The following is a 27,950-nucleotide window of genomic DNA, read 5'->3' on the forward strand; positions in this document are numbered from 1 at the left end:
AGATATAAAACACACAGGTGCACCTGAAGGTAGAGCACTCAATTCTTTGAAACTTGAGGACTCCATTTATTTAGTTAAGTCTTGGGTCTCTCTAAGCCAAATTAATACCTAAGAGGGATGTGCTGTTGGGTTGGGAATTTTGTGGTGTTTTACAGTGTACCTCATAGCATGAAAATTTTCTTGAGATTGGGAGGCGATTTAAAATCTAACCCTTTCCATGACCAACTTATCTAGCATGGGAGTCTTAGAGTTAGGTGGAAAGTACTTTAGCAGTTTTTAAGTGCTCAACTCATGCCCTCCTATTTGTATATTTGGCTTCTGAATTTCCCATTGACAATAGATCTATCGTTCCTTTCAGGAAAAGATTTCTTTACAGTGGTAGATACCCTTCATGGCCTGTATAAAACTATACAGTTGACCCTTGAACAAAATGGGTTTAAACTGCACAGGTCCACTTATATGTGAATATTTTTTAATAATTCATACCACAGTACTACATGGTCTGTAGTTGGTTGAATCTCCAGCTTCAGAGGAACCCATGGATAGGGAGGGGTGACTATAAATTATATGCAGATTAACCCTGAAGTTGTTCAAGGTTTAACTATATATATAGTTAACTCATCTAACCCTAAAATTAACTTGGGGGCTATCAAAACTAGTTGTATTTGTGAACAAAATGTTCAAAAAAATCTGAAAATAGTAAGCCTAATTTATCAAATGAATAAAAAGAAAAGATGAAGGGGTATTTATCAATTAATATCTCTCTATTATGTAACCCCTTTGACAAATTTCCTGAAACTTTATCAGGCTCAGAATTTGGGGGTTTTAATTCCTTCAATATGGAATTTTAAGATGTAGTAGGCTTTCAATATTTCCAGAACCAGGATTAGACAAACCCCTAAAGCTACCTGTTTTCCTAAATAACTTATAACCTGTTTCTTACTCTGTTTTTTACAAGATTGCAAGAAAATAGCAGGCAAGATGTAAAATTTCCCTCATGGATTTTGTTTCCAATTAGGACAATTTCATAATTCTTTTGACAAACCTTTAGTGAACACCTCCTATATACCAATCTCACTGTTCTAGGTGCTAAGCACAAAGAGGTAAACAGAAGTGCTCATAGCACTAAAATTAGAGCCAATATTTTTGGTGTGTTAATTTAAGCAAAAATCCAGTGTAAGCAAAGAGCAGAAGATTACTTAGTCTCCATTTCTACTAGGTGTATTAGTATCTCACAGGCAGAAAATGTGGGCAGAAATTATACCTATAATCAATCTGTTCTCATGATTAATATATTATAGATGTATTTCCCTTCTTTTATCTTGAGGAATTCCTAGTTTGGCATGAACTGCAGTGGGGTTATTTGAATGCACACCTAGATTAGGTATATGGAAATTTCAATGAGTGAATATAAGAAAATGTCCCTTATATGTACAAGAGACTTCTGAGTGCATTGCACTAACTTTGAATCAGACTGGCCAAGCTTATACCAGGGTCTTTAGACCTTTGTTGAAGACCCCTTCTTTGAGGTCTCCTATACTGAGATTCCTAATATGAAAGAGTACTATTTTTATTATCTTATTTTGTTTTTTTCTGAACATGATTAAATGGTGGTACTTACAGGCGATAGGACATGACTGCAAGGAAGATAGTTAATGCCTTTTCATAGGAAGTAATTCTTTCCCAAATTTTTGTGTACTGAGGGATTAATTTTCATCTAATTCTTCAAGCCAAAATTGAATCTTTCTAAAAATAGAGTTGCCTCATCTCAGAAAAATTTTGTACCTCCAGAAAGAATATAGTTTCCAAGAATGCAAATACAACTATGAAGGTAAAAAGAGAGAGAAACACAAAAACACAAAACAATAAGCAATATTCTGGGGGTTCTTGGGAGGAATTAAATTTCTTTGCAAAAAATAATTAAAATACATTGGTGCATAAATTATGTCTCTTAGGATGCTATGTAAAACTAATATTTTAAAATAAAGGGTTTGATGAAGTAGCTGAGTATTCCAGAGTGGAAAAGAATTCAACCTGGAACATAACACTGCAGGAATCATAAGGATAAGCTCTTTAGTGAAGAGGAACTGGAGACTGCTATATTGCTTTACAGTTCATTTTACATAAGTATGCATAGTAAACCCAACATGGTTAAGAGTCTTATCTGAAAAACAGAATTTTAACTTGTTCTCTCTTTTGGGTTCATTTCAGTTCTGTTGGTCTCTTCACTCCATAGGCGATCTAATATATCAATTTATACTTTGGTTACTACCAATCAAATAGCAACAGATGCAACACTTTATTTCCATCATTTCTCAGCCTTTGGATTCTTCCTATTTACATTTATCCCTATGTATCACTGTAAATATTTACCAGTTTACACAGAATTGCTTTTTTCCATTTCTGGCCTCTGCTTTATACCTTATCCATGCTTAGGTAATTGATGGAAGATGGGAAAAGAAAAAGAGGGAATAAGGAGACAGGAGAGAGAGACAAAATCCTCTCATGACTAATATTTCTAATTGAAATTTGGAAGTACGTATAAGGTGAAGATGAGTTTTCTCCAAAAAAATGTGACTAATGTTACTGTTGAGATTTTCTACAGAATTATTAATTACCCTAACTAGCAAACTGGCCTCAGAATAGGAACTATCTCTCATCTCTCAATATTTCAGGTGTTTAAAATCAATCTTTTCTGTGCTCCTGTGTTATCTGGGCTTAGAGAATGCAGACTCATGCACACTAAATTTGTAACATATTGAAATATAAGAACAATTTACTCTTACATTAATTTATAAGAAAAATGAAACTATAAATTTGATAAATCTTTTAAAATATTTTATTGTTATAATTGATACACTAAAGGCTGCACATATTTGACAGAAACAACTTGATATTCTGATATGCATACACTCATGAAACCATCACCATAATCAATCCCATAAGCATATTCATCACCTTCAAATTTTCCTCCTACCCTCTTTGCTTTTTTGTGGCAAGAACACTTAATATAAGATCTATCAACTCAGCAAAAATTTAAGTATACAGTAGTATTTTAACTATAGGTACTATGCTATACAATAGATCTCTAGCACTTATCTTACATAACTGACACTCTGTACACTTTGAGCAACAACTTCATATTTCCTCCTTCCCCAGCCCTTGGTAACCACCAGTTTACTCTCACACCTGTCAGAACAGCTATCAACAAAAAAGCCTACAAATAACAAATGTTGGCAAGAATGTGGAGAAAAGGGAACCCTAGTAATACACTGTCGTGGTAACGTAAATTGGTGCAGCCACTATGGAAAACAGTATGGAGTTTCCTCAAAAAACTAAAAATATAACTACCGTATGACCCAGCAATTTCATTTCTAGGTGTATATCTGAAGAAAATGAAACACTAATTCAAACAGATACATGAACCCCAATGTTTATAGCAGCACTTTCCACAATAACCAAGATATGGAAGTAACCTAAGTGTCCATCAACGGATGAAAGGATAAAGAAGATCTAGCATATATATACAATGGAGTATTACTCATCCACACAAAATGATGAAAATCTGCCATTTGTAACAACATGGATGAACCTAGAGGGCATTATGCTTAGTGAAATAAGTCAGACAAAGAAAGACAAATACTCTATACTATCACTTATATGTGGAATCTAAAAATTAAACAAACGAATATAACAAAGCAGAAAGAGACTCACAGATATAGAGAACAAACTAGTGGTTACCAGTGGGGAAAGGGAAGCGGGGAGGGGAAATATAAGAGTAGGGAATTAAGAGATGCAAACTAATGGGCTTCCCTGGAGGCGCAGTGGTTGAGAATCCGCCTGCCGACGCAGGGGACACGGGTTTGTGCTCTGGTCTGGGAAGATCCCACATGCCACGGAGCTCCTGGGCCCGTGAGCCATGGCCGCTGAGCCTGCGCATTCGGAGCCTGTGCTCCGCAACGGGAGAGGCCACAACAGCGAGAGGCTCGCGTACCGCAAAACAAAACAAAACAAAAAAAAGAGATACAAACTACTATGTATAATATAAATAAGCAACAAAAATATATTGTACAGAACATGGAAATATAGCCATTATTTGGTAATAACTTTAAATGGTGTATAATCTATAAAAAATATTGAATCACTAAGTTGTATACCTGAAACTAATATAATACTGTAAATCAACTATACTTCAATTAAAAGAAAAGAGAATTTTAGATAAGGCCTGTAAAGGAGCTTGCATTGTACCTCTTAATAAGTTATATACCTTTATCATTATTTATCAAGTACAGATTCTTTTCTATTGGAAAATGGATTTCTAATTTTAAAAGGTGGTTAAAATGAACCTTTTTGATATTATTCATTTATGGATAGAGAAATACTTCATGGTTACCACATTTACCTTTTTTTTAAAAAATAAGAAACTAACTATATATCCTAACAAACTTGTCATGTAAAAGCTGAGAAGGATAAATTAATAGCACTTGGTATTAACCTATTTTGTTGTTGCTACATTTTACTCAAGGAACAGAATATCTGCATTCATTTCTGCCTTAGAAAACTCTGTGAGAAATACTCTGTAAATCTGTGCTTTACCATGTCCAAACCTACTTATGTTCATTGTGACAATTCCTTCAGCACTATTATAAATACCCTAGGTATTATTTTTTATTAATGCACATCTTGAAAAGAAGCATACATTACTCTAAGGTTTATGCCTTTTCAGAAATGTATATTTTATTGTTAAGCATACATTCTGCAGAGCTATAATAAAACCCAGCATCATTCTTTACAATTTGACAACTGGGAGCAAAGACTGCTCACTAAAATTGGAAATTATATATAGAGACTCTTAGGAATTAACATATTATATTATGTTTTGGGTAAAAGAGAGGTAAATCAGTCTTAGATAGGGAGGATTATGTTGCACTAATGTGATTATCTATTGAATGTCTGTTTCATTTTAGATACTTCCACATTTTAGATTGAGGCAAGAGAGGTAAAATTTGGAAAGTAAAGCGTTTTATTTCCAAAAACAATAAAAATTTCTCAAAGAACAGCTTTTATGATGCATCACACTACGTAAAAGGGGGACTGATCTCATTTTTAAATAACTTAATTCTCTCCATATATATATATATATATATATACACATACATATAATATTTGCAAAAAAAGACATAGAATGGGAAATCTTCTAAGTTCTACGCCTGTGAAAGTTTGGTTATAAAAGATAGTTTCCATAATGATAAAACCTTAATGATAAGCTCCTTTTTAAAAATAAAACTTAATAGGTAATTTAATTTTCTGACTTTCTGGTCCATTGTGGTGTTTAACATCTAAAAATTTACCTAACATTTGACTTCAGCTACAGAGAAAAACAACCGATTTATTACACACAACTGGTATAAAGGTAAGCTGGGTCCATTTCAAAGGAAAACTGCTCATCTTCTTCCTGCTGAAATTCTCCATGAATTTCCCTTCTTACGGTTGTTCAACAAAAAATAACAAATAGTAGAGTTAATAATAAGGCAAATATTATAAAAATTTTAAAGTTTGATCAGATAAGCAAAAGATTCCTACAAATGATTAATTTACTTGCAGGAGACAAAATATTCTCATTTGGTTTTATCAATGAAATAATGAGGAATATAAATCAGAAATGTGTGTATCTCACTCCTAATTAGAGACATCACTGAGAGACAGGCTGGACTGACTACAGAATTGTGGAGCTCATGAAAAATAAAAACACAGTGCCCCTTTTTCAGATATTGGTGAGAAATTTAATAATAATAGAGCCTTAGAGCAAGCACAGAGCCCTTCTAAGCTCATGGCCCTGTATGACTGCATAAATCACATCTCTGTGAAGACTTCTGTCCTGGTAGGGATCTCAAGGGCCCTCAGAGGAGAACACTGTTTCAGATATGAGGATCTTGGACCATGACAGTGTAGAGGTCTCAATTAGAGCTTGGTGGACCTCCTTGGTTGAATACTGGCTCTCTCAAAATATCATTAAAATAAACTGCTGATGAGAAAAAGCTGAGATTATTCTTACTGTGGTAGGGGAGAGTACTACCTTGAGAGAATCTTGGTAGAATCTTGAAGGGGGAAGAGAATGAAGTTGGAATGTTTATGTGTTTTAGGGTCTGATTTAAGATGGTCTTTTAATCCGTGACCTTTATTGGGATTGGATAGTGATTACGCCATAATAATATTTGAAATTATAACGAGTGAGGATTTTGAGATGAGGGTTCTGAAGTGTCTTGGGGAATCCATAGTCATTTAATACCATCAATTGAAGAGATGAACATTTTAGTCTTCATTTAAATGAATTTTTCAGGAAATTCCAGGAATGAACAATGAAATTATAGTAACTTTTCTTTTACTGGACAAGAGTTTCCTTTAACATTAAAATCACATTGATGAGGACAAAAATACAGTGGAATAGTAGAGTTATGTTAGTATTTAGTAAGTTATATCTGTATTGATATATACACATAAAAAATATATAAACAGAGGCTATATTCATCATTATTAAATATGCATATTACAAGACACCTTAAAATATATCAAGTGATAAATGATGGAAAGGTGGAGAGAGATGATGACTCAGCTATTATAATCGGTAATATCACTGCATTATCCTCAGAAACTGATTGAGTAGATAAAACATGCTGATAAAAGTCCTAAACAATACTATTCATGACTGATTTTTTAGATATACTTAGATTTCAATACTGACAAACTGTGAATACACATTTTATTCCAAACACACATGGAATCTTACAAAAAGAGACTGTATTAGGCCAAAAATTAAGCCTCAGTAAACTTCAAAGGATTACTGTCATACATATTAGTTTTAGGTCAATAATGCAATAAAATTAAAATAGCAGCAAAAGAATAGCTTACAATTAAATGAATATTAAAAAGAAATATCTGCATATTAAAAGGAAATATCTTTTAAATAAAAAAATAATAATTTAGGGCTTCCCTGGTGGCGCAGTGGTTGTGAGTCCGCCTGCCGATGCAGGGGACGTAGGTTCGTGCCCCGGTGTGGGAAGATCCCACAGGCCGTGGAGCGGCTGGGCCCGTGAGCCATGGCCGCCAAGCCTGCACGTCCGGAGCCTGTGTTCCGCAACGGAAGAGGCCACAACAGTGAGAGGCCCACATACCGCAAAATAATAATAATAATTTACCATCTTAAACTTGGAAAAAATCTGGGAAATTATCAGAAAATACAGTGTGAAGGTAGTGATGAGGGATTTGAAAACCACCCATAATTATAAATTTTTCCTATTAGAAGAAGACATTTTTATATTTGAAAAATATAGGTTTAAGATTTTTCTTTTTTAAACTTTTTTTCTTTTCTTTTGAAGAACTAAGGTAAAAACCTGAAATCAATCTCTGTGTGTATTCTTGGAGAATAAGAGGAAGTTTAAAAATTAAAAGATTTCTCAGCATATGTTAGTTGATTCCTGCATACTTCTTCAAGCTAGTCCAAGAATAGAATTATTCTGATTATCCTACTGTGCTGATGACAATATAGAATTCAGAAAGTCAGAGGTTGAGCCAGGAGTAAGTGTTCTAAGTGTAAATGGCTTTAACTGAAATATATGCCATAGCACAGAGAGCAAGGTCCAAGGGTTGTCAGTATGATATGGTCCTTTTAGTTATCAATTCCAGGTAGGTGATAGATAGAAACATTAGAGAACTCTAGGACACATGAGCTGAAGGAAGAGTTGAACAGCTGGGAATGCAGAAGTTCACAGGATAGGATGAGGGGTGGGCAAAGTGGTAGATGCCCAAACTGGCCGATTTCTCACCCTAATTGTTAGATGGACTGCTTTTCTCTGTTCTTTCAGAGGCTGTCAACATTTCATTTTCGTTGTAGTGTTTTAAATTGTGTTTTTTCTACTATTACTGCTGATCTGATTGAAAATGTTTCTCTCCTTAATTGAGCCCTTTCCTTGTTGACCCAAACTTTAAAGAGAAAGAACTTTGAAATGTGAAGTGAAATGCCATAACTCTTTGATGCTTTACTCTTTGCACCTGAAGGTCCCACTGATTTTCTTCAAATAACTTTCTCTAAAGAGATTTTATTTGTTTTGCCATTCTTCAATTTGACTGAGTATATTGGAGCCTCTCCATGTCCTGGAGGCTAGTATAGTTTTAAAAGTTCAAAAAATAGACATCTAGTAACTAAACCTAAATTTTGTATATCTTTCAAAGTAACAGAAAGAAAAATGAAAGAAATGGACCATACAGGTCAAGCCTTAAAGGAAACAGTGTATCTCACTTTGCCAGCATAAAAATTGGTAGAAAATATCCCAAACTGATATAACATTTATTTTAACAAATAAATATTTCAGATGTTTATTAATATGATGCCATGCAGAATACAGATGATTATACTTCTAGAATTATACCTGTGGTACAGAATATCTTTACCCAAAGCTGATGATGTATGAATAACCAGAAATTCAGAGGGCAGAGAGAGAGCTATAAATTTTAGCAGAAATATGGTCCCTAATGTTGGCAATGAAGACATTCAGCTGAGGCCTGGATTAATTTATTTATTAGTTAAGTGCTTTATGCTATGTTAAGTGATTGACAGTTTAGAAAGTCATGCCACTGATAAGCCCACCCAGCACACAGGAGATGATTTCAGGAGATGATTTAGAATGATCACAAAACACTAACTTGAAAAGAAATTAGATGAATTTTTTAGCTGCGTGAAATAGACTCAATTTTTTTTTACATAGAGAAATTTATAGAGAAGTGATGCATTCAAATATCAACAGCGTTTAATCTACAATGACTAAATAGTCCACAATGACTATAAATATATGAATATAAGTCAATGGGATGGGCACACATAATTTATGAATATTTAGTGATATGTGACTAAGCATAACGACTGATTTTTGTTAAACATACCCAAATTCATAGATCCAAAAGGATGTTTTCCTTTGCCTGCAAACACTTACTCTAGGAGGGGAGTATAAACTTAATTAATTTACATTCCCTTTAAAAGAAAAAAAGTGGGATTGAATATATACATACCAATGTTTCTCCGGGCTTCGTTTAACAAGCTGTTATTGCTCAACTGGATGTTAATAGGAGTGTTCTACAAAATGCACTGCTTTAGACACTAAGATGAGGTGAGATAGACCTCTCACTCAAAATTTGGTTCAGAAGTGATACTGAGGATTTCACACATGCACTAAGAAAGTAGGAAAAGTTTGCCTACATACATAATGAAGCTTTCTATGGAGAGCAGGGCAGGTTCCTAAGCTGATCCAAAAATGGTATGAAAGAATAGGGAAAGGAGACTAGTTTAGGGTATTATGGTAGTTTTGGGGTGGAAGCATGGTGAGGATTTCTGTGCAGGAGAGCCAGGGCTTTCATAACTTGAACCTCTTATCAGTGCCAAAGGAGGGTGCATCCAGGCATTCTCAGATGTGGGGCAGAAGAGAAAGAGGAAATTATGAGGCTTGAAATCTAACAGGCATCAAACTCAAATATGAAATCAAACTTTTGATTACATGCCTTCTGTTTAGTTACAAAAATTCTGACGTAAACAATGTCAAATAGTTCTATTGAATTTGTTGTATGCAATATCGTTTTAAAATGACAATGATGGGAGACAGTTGCAGCTTTTCCCAAAAACAAAGCCCAAGTGTGTTTTCTTCATATATTTAAAGTTCTATTGCAGTGTAGATGCAAAAAGATTAAGTGCAGTTTTCTCCTGATGTAGGGGAACATAAAACCCACAGGGAATAGGGTGATAAATGATTTGTTAGTATTGAGGATAGTGCTAAGTCATAGAACTATGTGACTTATGACAAGCCTTGTAAGCTAAGCCTCAGTTTTCCATCTCTAATATGGAAATAATCTCTCGCCAGGACTTACTTCACTATATTATTTTGAGCTTCAAATATACATGTGAAGCTATTTCAAAAGAATAATATGTTGAATATATAAAAATAATGTTACCGTTATACAATGTAAAAATATCTACAAAATTTTAAGTGTTCATAAATTAATTTAGTCTTCAAAATATTTGGTAGGACTAAGAACAAAGCCTAAAAAGAATATGTTCATTTTGCAGTTACTCTACTTTTATTTTGTTTACCTTAAAGGTAGCCAGCTATGAACACATCTAAAAATATAATAATCAGAAATGTATACCTAGACATTCAGTCTACTGCAACAAGAAGAATGATTGAAGCCTACAGTCTTCACACAAGTTCTCTCTAGGTGTTCAGTTCCAGTGTTCCAAGAAAATAAGCAGGTTTCCAAAGCTAGGCTGCCCTTATAGGTGAATCACCACTTATGACTACCAATAATTGTGTGGCATTATGGGCAATTCTTGATTAGTTATACTTAAAAGAATAGGAAAATTGTGTTTACTAACCCCCAGTTGAATAATTGCGATTTTAATATGCTTTAAAATATGTAGCTGAATATTGTGCAAAGGAGACCCATAATCGCTGGAAAGAGACTATCCAAAATGTTCTACTTATTATCCAGATGGTGCTTTGTATGAATTAATTTACATACTAGGAAAAGTAACCTTTCACAGAACTGCAGTGTTCATGTTCTAATGAGGCTGCTTTCATTTGTCCACCTTTGTCCATATGCTTAAGGAAAAAAAATGTATTTTTCTGAATTAGTGTTATATCTGTGAAACTATAAAATATACACTACAATAACACCTAACTGTTGTTAAAATGATATATTGTTTCAATGCTAATGGGACAAAGTGCTTACTTTCAAGTGTTATGCTTAAAAAGAATGATTTTAGATATTTTGAAGAGTATGTAGCTTGAGGATCTATTATAACATACCATCTTGTGAAATCATTTATTTTCATAACACATTTGTACTTAAACAAAAATTTTGAATGATTATTATGTGAAAAGCTTACATTATTATTATTTGAATTTTACTTGCAGTACATGGTTATGATACACAATGAATGCTATTGCAAATGTGCTATGCACTTAAACATTCAGTGAAAATACTCAACTGTTTAAATAACAAGAATAAATGGTATTCAAATATCTATATATTTATACACTGTATAGTCACTACATAAGCTTAAAGCAACTGAATTGCTGTTGCTAAGCATTTTTTCCCGTTTTTTTTTTTTGAAATTGATTTTCTTTGTAAAGGAGAAATGTGAAGCTCACTCAGAGAAAATCTATGCCTTTGGGGCATTTTATAATGAATGACTTGGCTTTTTTGTGTGAAAGTGCTTGTACTATTTTGAGAAATGGATATAAAGTAGGATGGTTACCAGCAGTTTGCTTTATTGTAATTTCTGAAAAGCAGCTTCCTGTGTTTCAGAGAATAATTGATTTTTTAAAAAGTAGTACTTTCTTAACTATAGGACTTACTTTATATCATTTTTTGTATTGCTTTTTAAAAACAGATGTTTAATTACCTATTGCTGCAGTATGCACAATTATATTATACTGTTGTATTTTTCACTTTAGTTTAATGTTTTTAAAAAACTAAGAGAAAATAAAGTATTAATGAGGAATATCTTTAGCATAGATTAAGAAAATAGCAATCCAAGTATTCTCAATTACAATGTTCTATAAAAAAGGTAAATAAGCATACACAAAGCTGTGTCATAATTTCATAAGTCTGGCATCATCACGACATAAAAGCATTTGGAATTTAGTAAATTTTAAACACTGAGGAATATTATATTGTGTTGTGGAAAATATTTTAAAGGAAAAATGTTAAACAAGAATAATTAAAACCATTTGAACTAAAAGTTTAAATTATTTTTGCATTTGTTTAATATTAAAAATGTCTTATGTATAGATAATAACATCTTTTCTGGCATTTCCAAGAGAGAAATTATGTTGTCAGGATGAAAATCCAGATGGATTGCATATTAAACAAAAATATTGTTGAGAACTTTAAGGCACACTGATTATGATCTACAGAGCTATAGATATCATGTTGTTATTCCTTAGCTATATCATTCTAAAATATGTATGAATATTTCCTCGACTACCTACATTAGTTACTGCAAAACAAAGATTTGACTGATAATTCTTCTTGCCATTGCTACCTCCTTTTATCCTTTTTTTGTCCTACCATTCTTATTTATTTGTTTTTATTTATTTCCCTTTCCCATTTATTTTTCATTCTTTCACTATTTGTTCAACAGGTAAATCTTCACTTTCATTGTTTTCGTCAAGCCATACACCAAAAACATAGGCATTAGATCTAAAAATTATTTACAAAAGAAACATAAGTTTAATTAGTGAAATGCATGTCCATAAAAATCACCAACTCACAGAATTAAAGCAACTCCCTCATTGTCACTTTTCTCTTCCTGAGGACTCCCATCTCCTTTACTTACAGTTAGTAATCTCATTTAACTAACTTTCTATGCTAAGCGTCATCTATAATAGGGTCCTAGAAGAAATTCATATTATTTATTTTGCCTTTCCTTAGGAATATCTTTCCCCTATTTCATGCTTTCTATAGGATTACAGAAGTTTCTATTTTTGTTCAAGTTACCCTACCATGAATTGAAATATTCTCATTATAATGTTCTCTATAATTTATAATAAATAAAAGCACTTTTTAGTAGCACATCTACTAGCCCTTACATTACTTCAGTGTCTACTCTAACGTTAGCCCTAATTTGATGGCATATAATTCTATAGTAGGTAGTTTTGTGAAACAACTGACAGAAAGGAAAACACTATAAAAAGTTATAATATCATAATATTACAATTCTCATCTTTATCTTTATGGTCCTCAAAATATATTGTGATATTTTATATATATTAAATAAATGTTTTATCCAACTTGCCACATTCAACTCTTATGTACAGTCAACTATGTCATCTCTTTGATATAGTTTATTCAATATGTCATTATATTATTAATCTCAGATTGTGATATTACAAGAATCAAAAGCTTTCACTACATTAACTAACATCCATAAGGTTTTAGAAATCACATAGAGGAGGTCATTGTAGTCCAACTAAGTCTTTGTGCACATAAGGAGAATGAAGGGTAAGACATGTTAAATGCCATGATGTTTTAAAATCTACATTAACTTCTGTCTTTACAGATAACTTTTTTTTTTTCCTGCGGTACGCGGGCCTCTCACTGTTGTGGCCTCTCCCGTGCAGAGCACAGGCTCCGGACGCGCAAGACTCAGCGATCATGGCTCATGGGCTCAGCCACTCCGCGGCATGTGGGATCTTCCCAGACCGGGGCACGAACCCGTGTCCCCTGCATCAGCAGGCAGACTCTCAACCACTGCGCCACCAGGGAAGCCCTTTACAGATAGCTTTTAAAAAACAAATGGCTAAGTGTACTTTTCATTTAGCTTCATGAATAGTTATAAAAATAAATGAATAATTAGGATACATTTTCGTTTAAATTGGGCCTCTGAGAGGAATTTAAATGAAAAATTATTAATATCCTACAAAATTTGTAATTTTAAACGTTCCAATTTTCTGGAAAGTGGTAAATTGTTTTTTATTCTTTGTTTTCTTGTATATACAATTTTTACTGGTTTATAAAGAAAATTATAAAAACATATTTTATATTTCTATAAGAATTTATAGTTTTAAAGAATGTTAATTATATAGTATGACATTATTCTTCTCACTTTACAGATGAAGAATATAAGCTGCAAAATACTTTTAAAATGTATCTTAAAAGCAGGGAATAATAATTGATGTCCCTCTTATAATCCACCATACTTTCTACAATTCATTGTGCATATAAGTAATTCAGAAAATATAAGCTATTCTATTTGTGATATTTTAAAATTTTAGATATCTTATTTTTATAAATATTACCTGGAAATAAAATCTCCAAACTTTCCTTGATAAGTTTCAATGACCCTTATTTACTGCTTGTAAATTTTCCACACTAAAAAGATTTATGAATAAATTAAAAGCCTGCAAGAACAAAATTCAACCCTCTTTAAACTAATAGACAACATGGGGGGCACTTGGGAAAGATGGTGGAGTAGAAAGTGACAGGAATCTGTTTTCTCACCTAGACAAAAATTGCAATAGCATAATCTGTTTGATGTAATTATTTTGGAGCTCTGGAGTCTTTTGAAGGCTTGCAACTTCCAGAGAAAAGACTTGGATGGTAAATTGCAGTTAATTTCAGTCAATTTCAGCTCTTAGCACAGTAGGGCTACCTATTCCCCACCCCCAGCTCAGTGGCAAACAGTTGTTCTTGTATTCCTGGAGTAGCCAGCACACAGCTTAAGGGAGCCAGAGTAAGCAAAAAGGACCCTGTCTTCCAAATACCGGGGGATATTTGCTCTGATCACAAAGGTGCAGCCAAACAGGCTGGTGCCCATTGTTATCACACTTCCCCCCTCCGATAGTTTAAGCCCCTCCTCTTCTGGCTAAAATCACTTCCAGGGGACTCATAGGGCCAGCACCCTCTCCTCCGTCTTTGTTTTTCTCCTTTTCTCTTTTAGGGAGCCAGACATTAAAGACTGGACATTAAAAAACAACCACATACATGGGGTAAGTTAGAAAGTGACAATGATGCCCAAGAAAAGCTCAGAAAGATCTGAGAAGACCTTAAGTTTACACCTCAGGCTGATCCTTGGCACAGAGATAGCTTACAAGAATCAAAACAAACAAAAATAACAAAAAGAGAAAATACTGGGGAAAATACTGGGGAATCTAAATTACAGAGTTACCACATTGTTAGATTCAAATGTCTATTTTTCAACAATAAAAAAATCACAAAGAAATAGGAAAAAAAAAAAGAAAAACAGAAGGGAACAGGAAGGTATGGCTTATTCAAAGGAAAAAAAAAAAAAACACACACACAACAGAAACTTTCCCTGAAAAAGATCTGATGGCGGATTTACTAGTCAAACACTTTAAAACCACTGTCTTAAAATGCTCAAAGAACTAAAGGAAGATGTGTAGAAAGTCAGGAAAGTGATGTATGAACAAAATGGGAATACCAAAAAAGAGATACAGAACCTAAAAAGAAGACAAAAAATAAATTCTGGAGCTGAAATGTATAATAAATGAAATGAAAAATTCACTAGAAGGATTCAAAGGTAGATTTGATCAGGCAGAAGAAAGAATCAGCGAACTTGAATAGAGGACAATGGAGATTATTGAGTCCATTGATTATTGAGAAGGACGGAAAGGAAAAAAGACTGAAGAAAAGAGAACAGAGCCTAAGGGACCTGTGAAACTCTAGGCACTCAACTCTTGAATACTCAAAAAGAAGAGCTGTCTCTCTCACTCTCTCTTTGTCTGTCTCCAGCCTCAGGCTCACTGTGTTGCCCTTGAGCACTTCATGTACCCTGTAAGTTCTGTGAGTAATAAACCTGTGAGTAATAAATCAAAGTTCCCTAATGGTTGTTGCTGAGGTGTGTTTTGCAATCATAGTAATTACAACAGGGCTGGTTCATCCACAAAATCTGCTCTAGTCAGAGAAATGTCTGTGCAGGCTCACCAAAAGTAGTTTGGGCCCTAGTGAGCGCCTCAGTCATTCCTAGTGTATCAGCATTACTATGAATAGGTTGAGACCAACACTAAACCTGGGGTTTGTCAAGCACAGATATGCCTGTTTCCCCAGACCCCAGTGCAGGATAAAGTTTGGGAAGTGTAAATTAAATGTTGTAATGTAAATTGATGTTACAAATTACATATGAACTGATATAATATAAATTTAACATGGACTGTGATAAGTTAAGGCAACGTATTATAAACACCAGAGTGACTACTAATGAAAAATAAAACAACTCTAATTAGTAAGTCAATTGAGGAGACAAAATGGAAAATCAAAAACTACTCAAATAATCCAAAATATGGAATGAAGAAATAAGGGATACAGTAGAGATTGGATAAATAGAAAACTTAAAAGTTGATCTATTTAAACTCAACTATATTGAGTATTACTTTATTGATCATTGCATTAAATGTAAATAAAATGAAAGATTTCCATAGTGGATACAAAAGGCAGCTATATTTTGTGTACCAGTTGGTTGATAATGTTTGTTTTCTATATCATTGTTTTTTTGACTGTTTTTCAACTAATTTCTGAGAAAGGATAATGAAATCACCATTTACAGTTTAGATTTGTCTTATTTTCCTTTTGTGTCAGTTTTGCTCCATTTATTTTAAATATATGTTCATAAGTGTGAATATATATATATGCACACACATAAATATAATTGTTTCTTCTTGATGAATGCACTTTTTAAAATATGTAATGTCTCTCTTTGTTATTGTAATATCTTTTCCCAAATATTACTTTGTGTCATATTAATAGAGTGACTTCAGTTTTCTTATCATTACAGTTTAGGATTTGCATTTTTTTCCATCTTTTTATTTACCTGCTTCTTTGTAAGTTTGTTAAAATTTGCTTTATTGATCAACTCTCCTGTTGTTTACAGTTTTATTTCATTAGATTCTCTAATTTTTTTTTAAATTTTCAGGCTGTTTTCCCCCATTAAATAATTAGTGGAATTTATTCTGTTATTTAAATTTATAGCCCAAGACAAACCTAATGGCTTCAACATAAAGGACTTTTACAATATTGAAAGTATATATGAACTGATATTCCATAGAGAATGCATGGATTTCTTTAAAAAGAAATATATATAAACAATAAATTATAGGAAAGGAATAATTACCTTATTAAAGTATTAAAATACACAAACAATAATGAGATGATACTTTCTCTTATTTGACTTTAAAGAATAAACATCTAATGAGGATAGTACTTCTGGAAAATGAACTGTTTTTTACACATTTGGCTATATTGATCCCACAATTCTAGAGCACTAATTGGCAATATATACCAAAAGATATAAAAGGGAACATGTACTTTGTAACATCCATTTCATGAATCTAAAAAAAAAAAAAAGAAGGCTGTGAGCAAAGATTGAACCAAAATAAATTCATTATGGATTGTTTATTAATATAATTTGGACACAAACTAAATTATCAACATCAAGAAAACATTTGACCAGCTTAGGGTAGATTATAAAATGGTATGTATCTAATCTCCAAAATATTGTTGTGTTAATATAATTCTGCAATAAAATAATTTAAAGTCACTGTTATAAAAGTGGGATATTAATGTTCTATAACAGCCTATCCAGGTGGTTCTAATTTTAGAAAAATCTTTATTTATTTGATGAAAAATAAAATGGAGATCAAAACAAAAATATTAACAGATTTTGTTGTTGGGGTGAAAAACTATTTTAATTTTCATGTATTTGCTCATTATTGTTTTTCCACTTCTTTCTACGTAAACAATAACTATTTACATTTGTTTAGCAAATGAAATCACTCAAAATTGTTTTAAAGTAATTAACAAAACATAATACTTGCAATTCAAAATACAACTCATACAGTAATAAACAGCTCCATTGTTTCATTTAAATCAGCTTAGAATACACAAAAGGCAGAAATTTAAATCTATAGAGAGACCTTAAAAATATTTCAGTTGAACTACAAGTACATTTCCAATCCTTCCATATATTGCAGACAGGTTCTTGTTAATATGTTAACAATATTCTTCTGTTTATTTTTACAAGTCACTGACCTAATTATGTTTGTATCATTTTTGAGCTTCTAAAACTGATAATTTATGAAACCACTATATGGTTTCATACCCTTCTTTATATGAGCTCTTACACATTGTAGCTTAGTTCAGTTTTTATTATTTTTTGTACAGTGAATCTTTCTACAGGTCTATATGGAAGTACCTAAAGAACACAAGCAAACAGTATAGAAATAGAAAACAGTGTTTCTTTACCTTTAAATTATTGTAAGGATTATGAGTACCATGGTTGTGAACATTGAATTTAACTTGGAGAGACAAAGCTCACAGAAAGTTACTTACATGATATTGATCATGATAGCGTATTGCAAGTCAAATTCTGAGGAGATATTTAGAGGTGGATTGTATGTGACCAGTACTCCTTAGATCACTGAATCTTGCATGTTAAGGTATCATATATTTCTGACATAAATGTTTTAAAAGATATATATATATATGTATAGAAAAATTCATGTTAAAAATCAAAGGATTTAAAGACAAATAAACAATAATTCTCACAGTATTTTAATTATTAATATTTCTTCCATTTATCTATAAATTCCCCTAAAGACACAAAAATTAAGCATCATTTTATACACTGATGAATGTATAAACATTGATGAATCTCAATCCATGTGTGTTGTCTGAGAAAAAGATAATAATATATCTTAATTCAGCCAATGAAATGCAGGTAACATGTAATTTACTCTGAGAATTATAAACACAAATTATGCATAAAAATGTGGTTGAGAGTCTGCCTGCCGATGCAGCGGACACATGGGTTCGTGCCCCAGTCCGGGAAGATCCCACATGCCGTGGAGCGGCTGGGCCCGTGAGCAATGGCCGCTGAGCCTGTGTGTCCGGAGCCTGTACTCCGCAACGGGAAAGGCCACACAGTGAGAGGCCCGTGTACCGCAAAAAAAAAAAAAAAAAAAAAAATATATATATATATATATATATATATCACAGTGTCCTTATATAAACTATACAAGTAAAAGAAACATTTAAAGCCCTAAAATATAAGTTTGATATAAGCATATTATAAACATACCCATTTGATTTAATTAAACCACAAACCAATGGCTTGTTCCTATACTTTTAGCTCTGAGAAAGCATTAATGATAACCTATAAGTTAGGTATAGTTTTGTTAGGTTTAGATTTGGTGAGATGAATTGAAGGGACTACTCTCAAATAAGGAAGGTGTAGTTTTAGTAGTTTTAGCCCCTATGTCCAACTATGTATGTTCTTTTTGCAAGTAATTTAAACTTTAGTTGCTTCAATTTCTTATTTCTTTAAGTGAATGGGATAAGACAGATGCTGGCTAAAAACCCTTTCAGCTATAAAGCTTTGTTAGTCTAAGGGTAGCTTTGAAACATTGCACAACAGTATGTATCTTTGGCAGTCAGGATTCAATTATTAAAGAAGATGCACAGAAGCTAAAATGACAGACCATACAAATCTACAGAGTATTGCAGGAAAAGGATATAATATAGCAGAAGCATTTAAAGCAAGAATATGCTTAAGTCCAAGTCTGACACACAGAGGCCACCAGCTTGAATTGTCATTCCTCTAAGAGTTTACAAGGCCCAGCTTTTTTCTCTCAAACCAGGAACCATCAACCTATACACTGAACAAGTTGGAAACAGGGAATCCAAAATAAAGACTCGGCCAGGGTTTCTTAAACCCCACTGACCATGTGGGCATATATTTGGAATATAACCAACCTTGCCAGAGGTCTCACCAAAGACATGTGTGAATGATCAACCTCACTGTTATTCATAACAAACAGCCCTAAAATTCCTTGGACACATTAAGTTTCATGCCTTGACCAGTGGTTAGTCCTCAAAGGGTGCATTTCTTATTTCAGTAAAACAGTTTAGACCAATTCCAAACCTGATGCAATGAACTCTTGTAAGACATAAAATCATTGTACACAATGACACTAAAAATAAAAGAGTGGAACATCAAAAACATTAATCAAAATAGTCACAATTGTATATACAGCAAAGACAACAGGAGGAAAATAAAGTTATACTTCACTAGCATAAAGTTATGCTAATACTACACAGAATTTAAAATTTATTATAATAGTTTACTAAATATTAAAAAAATTTTAACTATTCGGCAGAAAATTAAAAGAGCTTTTTTGAATCTATATTATCTATACATATTACTGTAACCAATTTATTAAGACTGTGAGTGACAGAGAAAAATGTCTTTTTTGATTAATGTTGTCATGACAAAACATCAACAACAAAACTAGTACTTGAACCCTGAAAAACAATAAAAACTAATATTTACTTTGACCCCAAACTTGGGGCTACAAATGTTATGTCCTTTCTCTACCAGGATACTGTATCTATCTATGGAGATACATGAATTAAAAATGATTAAGAATCAAGATAGTATTTTACAGTGATTTGAATTAATTCAAAAAGATTTTATATATATACCATATGTCAGCTTACAAAACATATTAAATAGCATCCAGGCAGATTATATTGAACATAGCTTTAATGAAATCTTTTAGCAACACTGGTTTTCATGAAGCTTGATTTAGAAGTTCTCCTTTCCAATAAGTTCTGTATATGTTCAGAAGACATATCAAATACATTGCAACACTTTCCATTTTCCTATATAAAATTTCAGATTAAGTGTACTGCAAATTATTTTCTAACTAGGTAAACAGAGCCTCATGATAACAAAACACCACTAGCCAGTTAAGTTCCTCAATAGAGAGTGCCAGTTTGAACTTCTATTACTATCAAATTCTGAGAATATAGAAGCTTAGTTTTAGAAAAGGATGCCAGAAACTTAAAATTTTGACACATAGGAACAGAAAAGCCATAGTCCTTTTCAAATAAAATTAGTTAGGAAATTAAGGCATACTTTATACAAAAAAACAGGGATACCAACTAGATTTTTTTAAAGGAAGAAATAAAATATTTTGATAAAAGAGACTCACGTAAGCTTTGTAAAAAAATAATAGAAAAGGGCTTCCCTGGTGGCGCAGTGGTTGAGAGTCCGCCTGCCAATGCAGGGGACAGGGGTTCGTGCCCCGGTCCGGGAAGATCCCACATGCCGAGGAGTGGCTGGGCCCGTGAGCCATGGCCGCTGAGCCTGCACGTCTGGAGCCTGTGCTCTGCAAAGGGAGAGGCCACAACAGTTAGAGGCCTGCGTACCACACACACACACACACACACACACACACACAATTAAATAATAATAATAATAATAGAAAATGTGATCATGGTAGAGAACTCAACTACCCAAAAACATGGAATAACAGGAATAATGGCGATGAAATTTGGTATATGTTTCCTCATTAAATTAATTTGACATTCTTTAAATCTTTTGTCTGAATCCTTTAACCCCCCCCCAAATCAAACTTAATGCAGCCTCATATATTAGTGTATTTTGTCATTGGCCATTGATATAGTTCCTGAATATAGTAATTTAGGATTTTTGAAAAAATACCATAATTTAAGTGGACTTATTTTTTAAAAAATTCCTATCATATTTAGCATCTTGAGTAACATTTGGGCACATATTGACAGAGATCCATGAATCAATTCCCTAATCAATATGATTGTAACCTGGAGAATGGTTTACAATTTGCCTTAATTTCAAACTTGAGATCCAAATTGTTTAGCCATTTACTTATCACTTACTATTTACCTTGGTGTTCTGACAATAATGAAAAATTGACTATATGTGTGTGTGTGTGTTTAAATATATAGCCTAATTTCTGTACTCATCACTGATTTCCTGGATATTTACACTAAAACTCCTTTTTTTGTCCATTCACCCAATGGCACCCAATGCTGCCATTGTAAGACTTGGATAAAGCCAGTAAAAAATGTGGACATTTGAAATAGGCTGCTCCCATACCCTCACTTCTGGTTTCTGATCCAACATATAAAGAACTTGGAAGTTGTCACTCCCAAACTTATAATTTAAAAAAGCTGAAAAAGCTAAAAGTCAACTCTTCTGACATCCATCAGAGAACTGAGGTTATAGGGCAAACTGATGCCCTGAAAACTGGAGAAACCCAAATAACAGAGAATCTCAGTACACTGGGAGTAGAATCCACTGGAGTCAGTAAGTGGTAAGAACGATTAAACAGTAATTAAGTGATTTCTGGAGGCTGAGCAGGGACTAACTTGAGAGCTAAAAACTCTGGGGGAACAGTCGACAGTTGCTCCCACACTTTCATGAGTTTTACATCCAAAAGCCCATCAGTTTCTCACAGTGATGATTGGAGAAAAATTCCCTCCTGCTTTTAGTAAGGAGAGGGGAAAAGTAACCATTTTGACATATGCCCAGAACAGTCTGTTCTCAGTAGCAAAATCCTGCCTTGAAGGGAAACTGCTTTATCAGAATATAATATGCTGTAGGGGAAGGGCAATTATACAACTTGAGTCTTTCTACCGTCTCTGTCACACAAACGGGGATGAAAATAATGCTAAGAAACTATTCTGACGGTCACAGCCCAGGGACTCTTGACTATTAAACCACTAAGATTTAATCACATGATTATATAATACTTCCCCTTCCCAATACTTTACCACCTTATCAATAGGACTTCAGTGTAACCATGGCTTACAACTGAGAGAGCTGTTAGAAACAGACTCTATTTAAGATGCTTCTAGAGAAACACAAAGGCAACTAGAGACATAAAGACACTGAAGTAAGTTGAAGCCTCTGACACCTATAGATATAGCTAACATTAAACACAGCCTAACTGCTACAAGATAAATATAAAACCTCACACTGAAGGCCCATTTATCTATTTTTCTATTAATCATTACATCATGTCTAACTTTCACTAAAAAATTACAACTTATGCTAAAATTCAAGAAAAATACAGTCTGAAGAAACAAAGCGAGCATTAGAACCACTAACATATGGCAGAGATTTTGAAATTACCAGTCCTAAAATTTAAAATAACTATGATAATACATGGTACTGTTAGAGAAAGTGGATGTCATTCAAGAACAGTTGGGCAGAATGGCTATTGTCAAAAAAGACAACAAATAATAAATGTTGGCTTGGGTGTGGAGAAAAGGCAACCCTAGTTCACTGTTGGTAGGTATGTAAATTGGTGCAGCCACTATAGAAAACAGTATGGAGGTTCCTCCAAAAATTAAAAATAGAACTGCCACATAATCAAGAAATTCCACTGGGTATATATCTGAAGAAAACAAAAACACTAATTCTAAAAAGATATATGCCCCCAATGTTTACGGTAGCATCATTCACAATGGCTAAAATATGGAAGCAACGTAAGTGCCCACCCATAGATGAATGGATAAAGAAGATGTAGTATATATAAACAATAGAAAATTACTCAGCCATAAAAAGAATGAAGTTTTGCCATTTGCAACAACAGGGATGGACGTGGAGGATATTACTCTTAATAAAGTAAGTCAGACAAAGAAAAACAAATACTGTATGTTTCCACTTACATGTAGAATCTTAAAAATAAAACAAATGCATGAATATAACAAAGCAGAAATAGACTCATTGATACAGAGAACAAACTAGTGATTACCAGTGGGGCGAGGACTGGAGGGAGGGGAAAGATAGAGGAAGGGGATTAAGAGATACAAACTACTAGGTATAAAATAAATAAAATGCAAGAATGTAATGTACAGCACAGGGGATACAACCAATATTTTATAATAACTGTAAATGGAGTATAATCTATAAAAATATTGAATCTCTGTGCTGTACACCTGAAATTACATAACACTGTAAATCAACTATACTTCAATTAAAAATAATAATACTGCATATCTTTTTTAAATGCTGTGTATCTTTTTTCCTTAGCTCTTACCAAAGTTAAACTGCTATTTGTGTAATTAATAATATCTGCCTCACGCAATAGACTTTAGATTCCCTGAGAGCAGAAATAAGTAATGCCATTTTTTAAAAAAATATTTTATATTCACGGCCTAGCAGTGTCTCTCATACAGTAAAACCAAGGAAACATTCACACAATAAGTGAATGAGTGGATGAATAAATGTATGAAGTGGTGGCTTTACTTAATCTTCAACTCTGTGAGTTTAGAATAATTATTGAAGGACTGCATATGATAGGGCTGAGATTAAGAACAATTGAGCAACTCGTTCAAATCTTTTGTATGACAGGACCAACAAGAAAACTTGGCTCTTCTAAATATAAATACAATTCACTGTTCTCATACCACACAGACTGTGTTAAAAAATACCAAAATTTAAATGAAATTGTACCAAACTATGTGATATATTATAGTCAAAGCAGTAGAAACATCATGAACTGCATTACAATTTCCTGCCCTTACAGGAGCATACTATGAGCATCCTCCCTAAAGACTCCCTATCACAGTATTTCTTAAAGTGCAATGTGTTGATTGTCAGACTATATTAAACACATCGTCAATAAGTTTGGAAATATTTGCCTGGAAAAGGACAAGTTAGTTCCAGAAAACAATAGAGAAAGACTGTATAAATGCTAAAATAACTTTAAATTTCAAGTTTCATGTAAGATGTGTGGTAATGATATTCTCTCCATTTTTCTCTTAGCGTGTTGTCTGGTCGGTTTTTTCTCTGGTCTTTGTCTGTCTTTAGGTTATATCTTCCTGTACATGAAGAATGAAAACAGCTGAATATGTTTATTATTTCCCTTGATTGAAAACATGACAATTAATTTCAATAATTTTGGGTCCTGTGGATATTAGATTCATTGGTTAGTCCAACGTTTATCAAGACACATTCTTTATCTAAGAGGTATAGAAAACATAGAGTCAATATTAATACTAATATGAAGACAAACTCATTTTGAATTACATGAGGAATATGGGCACTAGAAAAATATTTTTGTTAATTATATTCATTAACATATTTACAGAGTATAAAATGATAGAAATGTAGATATATCCTCTGAAAAATTTGCAAAGCAGAAACTACCTTTTTATCTGTCTCATTCCTACTGGAGTGTAAAATACAGGAGAACAATAATATTTTCTGTTTATTCTTCCAGCATTGAGAACAATGCCAAGCATGTAGGAGGTGCTAAATTTTTTGTTAGTATGAAAGAACATTAGATGACTTCCTATAGTTTAGTAACACCAGGAGTAATTTGTATAACCATTGTTTTAGCCAAAAGAAACAAATTAATAATAGAATATCAGAATTCATGATATTATAGAATTAAGAAGTGGAATTTTGTAAAACCACACTTTAATTCATCAAAATTGAATGAAACTGTATTGGCAAGCTGAAATACAAATATTTAAACTCACCTGCTATCTAATGAGGTGTGCTGCAAAGAAAACAGCAGGTTGTAGGATGTTTTTAACCAGGGAAATAATAAAAAAGAACAACTTTTACTTTTTAACTAGATTGAGTTAAAAGTATAAAGTGAGAGTAATTTAGAATATGCCCTATTCTTTGTCATGGTTAACACATTTTCCTTGTTGTGTTTGCTGACAATTCAATTTAAAGAGCTAAAAGCTCTGGTTGTCAATTTTATAACTGAGCTTGTTTTTACCCATCTGAAAAGTAACCTTTTTGATTGTTTGAACATTATGCCTTGAGAAACATCATTTATATAACTGTGAAAAACATTAAATATGGCCAGTGTAGAAAGAAGGAATTCTCATTAATTGTATCTAGTAGAGGAATTACGGTGAAGCTTGAAGTTCAGGGCTCTTCACTTGCTGGAGCCCCATCTAAAGTAAAGAGGTTTTTATTTTATAAATTTCAGGCTCCACAAATTTTGCATTTGTCCTTCATTGTTTGTATTGTTCATCACTTCAGACTTAAAATGGTAGTTACCTTCATTTTCTGACGTTTATACTTTTAAATTATTTTCCCACATAGAGACAAGTTCTTTGTTTCACACATCATGAAAACCCCAGGCCCACTAATATTGTTTGAGATTTTTGTGTACAATCACTATCTTCTGGTTACAAATGTTTACAGCAATTTTGAATTAAATGTAAGTGCTTCACAATTTCTTGGGCTAAACACAAAATAAATTCCATATTATACAATTTTCAAATTTAAAAAATGCCTGTATGACATATTTACAGTCTCCTTTTTCTTTGTTTCTCTCATATATATGTATATATAAACAATTACGTTTTGATGATTCTTGTTTATTCTGTAGATATTAGACTTTCATCTTTCTTAGGTGAATACAATTGATTTTAGTGCTGATAGTATTGTTAAAATTTCTAAAACCAGTTGTTGGTAATATGAGATTTTTGGCTAAATTAGTTATCCTCCCATTTTTGAAAAACAAATATTATTGGCAGGGCACATTAGTTACTACCTCATCTGCCCCAGCATCTGGCATATACCATGACAGTCAGCATATTTGTAAATACACTTCTTTTCAAGGAAAAATGTAACTCCTTTAACTTATAGATTTAACATTTTGCAGTAATAATCTGATAATTTCTATATGGTAAAAATATTTCCAAGATTACTTTCTATAACATTACAATTAGCATGAAGATTCCACTATTTATAAAATACACATGTCAACTACACTAGTATAATAATATAAAAAAAGAAAAAGAGTACTTAACAGTTGACTCTCCTACTATATTGTGGAACTCTTGCTTATTCCATGATTTTGCATGACAGATCATCATATAATATAAACAGAATCATATATGTGTGTGTTTATCTATCTATCTAAAGTTGTCTTCTAATATCTTTTTGTAGATCTTGCTTATGTCATTTTTGGAAGTGGACACCATAGTTTGGAGACTCCTGCAATTTTGCATTTGCTCCTCAGGCTTAAATAAGATTCATATACTTTTCAAATTTGAAAATATCTGCACAAGTGTAATTGTATAGGTTTGAGGTTTCAATTTTTCACAGAAATTTTTTTTTTGTCTATCTGGAATCCTTGACAGAGATGAGCTTTTTTTCCTTGTGTTATTATTGAAGATTTTTTTTTTCCAAATCACTCTCTTTTGCTGAGAGAGAGCCCCCCAGAATACTTGCTTGAGAGAGATCCTCACTTCCATGTCTCTTCTTCACATGAGATAAGGTCAGGTTTCTTTAGCTTGCATGAGAGTGACAATCCCAGTATCTCTCTGTTAGGCTCTATTTTAGTTGAATTTGCTTTCAGATAACTGATGAAATTCAAATGAGTCAACAGAACATAAATGCAAACTTAAAACCACTTTTATTTGGCAAAAAAAATCTGACCAAATACGTATATGTGAGACTGTGTATGTGTGTGTGTGATATATGTATGTAAAATATTATTACCTTTCATTTTATATTATATTTTATAGATTAGAGTGATAATAGCTCAATTTATGAAATAGGTTCTGGTATTTTAAATCAAGAGGACTGATTTTTAGATGAAAGAGACATTTTTGCGTGTGTTTGATACATAGTTTTTCAATGTAGTATTTTCAAACATGATCAAAGTTTTTAGAGTTTTGAAAATAAAGAGTTGACTTTAGGTTGTTTTGGATCAAAGATTTGATTTGTATTTAATTGTAAGCTATTTTTCTATCCTTTATACAAACATAGATTAGACTTTCAAATGAAAGTAGAGAACAAAAGGGAACAAAAAAGCCTAACATCTCTCTCAGTTTAGGAGAAATACTAGAAAGAAATATCCATTTACTATTGGTATTACAAGTAAAAACATCCCTGATGAGATATATTACTGTGGTTGATTGACCCTAACAGTATGAAAAGCAGAAGTATTTATAGAATGAAAATAAAGTTTAACTATGGGTTTCTTAGCTCCAGAAATGCTACCTTCATGTAATAATATTTACTTTTAAAAATTACTGTTTACTTTCTCATGAAAACAACAATTAATATCCATCCTTAATGTAGCAGTTTTGGGAACTATTTTATGTTAAAATTTATGAAGCTTCCTTAAACAATGGCTTCCCATGAAAAAGCTATTAGAGCACTGAAAACACAGCAGAGAATCAGAGAATATTTGGAGAAGAATTCTGAGTGTGATAAGTAATTTGTTAAATAGAAATCTTCCTTGGCAAAGTAATGATGAGTAGATCTAGTCTGCCATTCCTTCCTTATTTATATCTTTTCTTACTGTCTTCCTTGTTGATCAGTGCTCAGGCTGCCTTTGCACCTTGAGCTGCACTGTTAGATTGCCTTCATGCCCAGTCACGTATTTCTCTTATTAGCATCCACCATAATTTGTCTGGTGCCACATTCCTTCAGGCTTTGTTGAATAGCAGACTCCTTAATCTACTAAACCTGACCTAATTATAGAGTTATACTTAAGAAACATGGTATCCAAAATTATTTAAATGATAAACTTCAGGTTTTCATAAATTGGATGATTTGGGATTTATAAGAAAGGAGTAAT

Source organism: Leucopleurus acutus (assembly GCF_964270905.1).
Source record: "Leucopleurus acutus genome assembly, chromosome: 5".
In the NCBI taxonomy this organism is placed as follows: domain Eukaryota; kingdom Metazoa; phylum Chordata; class Mammalia; order Artiodactyla; family Delphinidae; genus Leucopleurus; species Leucopleurus acutus.